Raw genomic sequence first — 3,552 nt, 5'->3', positions numbered from 1 at the left:
CGCGGTCCTGAGCGCCAGGCGGACGGACCGACGGACGGACGCCCCCGCACACGCAGACGCACAGAGCTCGGCGCGGCCCCCGTCGCACACACGCGCGCGCAGACACACACGGGGACACACGCAGACACACGCACCCTCGCGCGCACAGCCTCCCGCCACCCTGTCCGCCCGCCCGCCGGCGCCCCGAGCCCGCTCTGGCCGGTAAGTGCGGCGCCCCCGTCGGCGCCTTTGTGTGTCGAGCCGGAAGACAGAGGGTGCGGGGTCCCTCCTGGGGCGTCTGCGAAATTGAGACCTCCTCCCGCCCTCAGGACCGGGGAGCCGGCGCCCGCCCCCGCCACGCCCCCCATGGGGCTCCCGGAGCCCCCGGACTGGGGGAGGGGTTCCCCGCGCGGTGGGAGGGGGCTCTTTGCGGGGAGGGAGCGGCAGCCACTCCCGAAGAAGCTCTTGTGCTGTTCCGGGAGGTGAGAGGACAGTGGTCCCGGTCCGAACCTCTGCGAACGAGGCTAGTGCGCGGCTCCAGCAGCATCTTCTCTCTCCAGAGTGTGACCCCCTTGGAGAGAGGCCGGGATCGCCGCCGGCCTGCTCACTTCCAAATCGCAGGTCCCAGCTTCCCCACCGCGTTGCCTTCCCCGACCTTTTAGCCTTAGCCACCCGCGTCCCACCTAGTCCCAAAATAAAAACCCAGCGCGTTCCCCTCCCCCAGCATGTTCCATTTTCCTGGATGAGGCCCAGACTCCTGCAAAACCCAGTGATTGCCCAGTCAGAGCCTCGGGGATGGGGGAGGCTTCCCCTACCCAGAATCAGTATCCTAGGGGGTCATGGTCAGAGGAACTATGGGATCTCATTTAACCCCTTCGTCTTAATAGATGGGGAAACTGAGGCCCAGTGAGGTGGCTCGACCAAGGTCACCTGAGAAAATCCACATGAGGATTCGGGATGCCTGGCTTGCATGTCGTTTCTCTACCTCCACAAGGAGACCCATTGATGTCCCTGAACCCCAGAATTCACCTGAGTGTAGCATGGGTCTCTGCAGCCTTGCCCCTGCTTGGAGCTGCAGGTGCCATTCTTTGCTGTCATGTTTGCTGTATGAAGAATCTGACTAGCCTTCCATCTACTTGTCAGCCTCACCGGAGAGAACTGTTTTGTAAGCTGTCCAGGTTTGGGGTTCAGTTTGGGAGAATGAGACAGCCCAGGGCCCGAGATCAGATACCAGGATGTCAGAGCAAGCTGTCCTAGGAGTCAGCGAGCCTGAATGGCCTCAATTGGACCCGTGATGTGGCGTTCAAGGATTTGTCCTCTTCCCCCACTCTGACCTGACTGCATGGACACCCACTCACTCACTGTACCCTCCTATCCAGGGACCCAGCCAGGCTCTTTCTACCCCTTCCTTTGTGGAGGTGTCCAAGTACCTCGGGTGAGGCTGACTTCTCTTCCTCCTTGGTGTGTGTCAAGTTGTCTATAGCGGATAAAGCTGTGGGGAAGCTTGGGTTGCAGCCACATGAGGCTTGCGTGTCTCACCACCAGGCTCCCTTAAGGGCAGCCAGAGCTGAGCCCGTAGCCTACTGCACAGAGGGTGCTCCCAGAGGTGGGTGGAGGTACTACAAGCCCAGTTGGAGAGTGAATGGATGCAGTGGGTCACCTTGGAGGAGACTGTAGATGGAACTGTTGACAAGGACGGTGCTCCACCTCTAGGAACCTGAGGCTTTGTCTCAGGAGCTTCCTTCTTGAGTAGGGAGAGCGGCTCCCCATCAAGCACAACCAGGGTAGGGTGGCCAAGGCGCGTCGGTCCAGGGACTGCTGCTTTGTAACCCCCGTAGATGGCATTGTCCCCTGGAAAGTGCAATTTACACACCCTTCATAATGAACAGTGGTCCTGGTTTCAGTAAAAGCTTGTAACCCTTCTCCAATCTCAGTTTCTCCATCAGAAAAATCAGATTATAGAGTTAGAGATTTTCAGGTCTGAACTATTTATTGAGAAAAAGCTTATATTCATATAACTACAATGAGCTTGGTTTCCTCTCCTACTCCATGTGGGTATAATTATGGACCTACAACAGTAACATATGTAGGGTATTGAGCACAGTGCCTCGGGCTTAGAAAAAAGCTACAAATTGGTAGCTACCCTTACCCTTAGGCCCCTAGATCATGGATCTACCCACTTCTCCCCTTGTTCAGATCATGCAGGAATGCAGGAGCTTAGGGCCTCTCACAAAACACTTCCCTACTAACATATTTCTGGATTTAGTGTTCAGACAGTGTAAGACATTTGTGAAGCCTTCTGATAAACTTAATTTACCAGAAATTTGTACCCTATCATGATCAATCTTAAAAATCTTAATATAGTGATAACACTTAAGAAGTAGAAATGGTGTGAGCAAAAGGGCAGACAGGAATGAGGACTTCTAAGATGTGTGCATAGCTGGAAAGGAGTTAGTCCCCTCTGAAACCGAAAGGATAGAAGAGGAATCATAGAAAGCAGGGAAGGAGGTTGGAGGCAGTTGTTGGGGGCATTGAGTGTAAAGCTAAGAAGTGGCCTTTAGTTTTTGAGTGGGGGAAAGAGGAAACTTGCTCCAGCCACCCAAGTGGAGCACAGGCTGGAGGAAGAGAGCCTGCTGGCTGGGAGCCCAAGAAGGAAGCCATGGCAGTGGTCTAGGAGAGGGATAATGGGGCTCTGCACTGGGACTGGTTGTAAGTATGGGTAGAAAAAAGGAGTTGATGCAAGAAGCCTCATTGTCATCAAAACCAGCAAATGTCTGGATGATTGCATGTGGGCAGTGGAGGGAGAAATAGGCTGCGCTGTGAGGCTGAATGCTGAGGGTGCCATTCACAGAAAGGGCCCAGCGGAGGGAGAGGGGCGGGTCCATTCATGCATCCACTCACTCATTCTCCATTTCCATATAAATATCTGTTCTGGGCCAGGTTGTTGCAGACTCTGGGGATGCATTGCTGGGAAAGATTAACTTCCTGCCTAAGTTCTACCAGGAGAGACTGTAAACAAATCCTAAGCAGAGATAAAATATCTCAGGTGATGAGTGGGGCTCTGGAGAAGAATAAAGCCGGGTGAGGGGTGACTGAGAGCAAGGGTGGAGCAAAATTTCCCTTCAGACAGAATTTGGCTTTCAGGAAGTGATATGAGCCCTGGGTGAAGCAAGGAGACCCGAGGGAATGGCTTTCTAAAGAGAAGAACCCACAAATGCAAAGGCTCCAGGGTAAGAATAGCCCTGGAGGTTTTCGTAGAGCCTCAGGTGCATCTGAAAGAGATGGATCACTGCAAGAGAGGCCAGAGCTAGGCGGGAGAGAGGGGCAGGGCCTATCTAGTCGCTGCTCTGCACACTCCTACCCCTGAGAATGAGGTACCACATGGTGCTGGTAAGTCCAGAGAGCCTGAGCCTTCTTCTGGATACTTGGGGCCAGCAGAATGGCCCTGCTCCACGGTGGGCACTGAGCAGTTGTTGAATGAATTTCTTAGACTAATATGCACCCATAAATAAAATAGATGGCACAGTGAAGGCCAAGTAGGCCGAGGTACAGTCGCCATGATAAAGTTGAGAG

At 54.2% G+C, this 3,552-nt stretch overlaps 1 protein-coding gene across 2 annotated transcripts in view; it reads left to right on the top strand.

Moving 5' to 3' along the window:
- Nucleotide 1: 1 nt before the first annotated feature.
- The window catches only part of Ptpn5 (protein tyrosine phosphatase, non-receptor type 5), a 56,278-nt gene continuing 52,727 nt past the window's right edge, over nt 2-3,552 (top strand). Inside the window, exon 1 of one of the 2 annotated variants that reach the window (XM_004634929.3) lies at nt 2-201. The gene's annotated coding sequence lies outside the window, so the exon portion shown is untranslated. The remainder of the gene's footprint in view (nt 202-3,552) is intronic. The other variant, XM_004634930.1, reaches the window with a different exon arrangement.

This window comes from Octodon degus, unplaced genomic scaffold (genome assembly GCF_000260255.1).
Source record: "Octodon degus isolate 3935 unplaced genomic scaffold, OctDeg1.0 scaffold00067, whole genome shotgun sequence".
Taxonomy (NCBI): domain Eukaryota; kingdom Metazoa; phylum Chordata; class Mammalia; order Rodentia; family Octodontidae; genus Octodon; species Octodon degus.
Note: the sequence above shows the minus strand (reverse complement) of the source record. Positions and strands in the feature narration are given on the sequence as shown.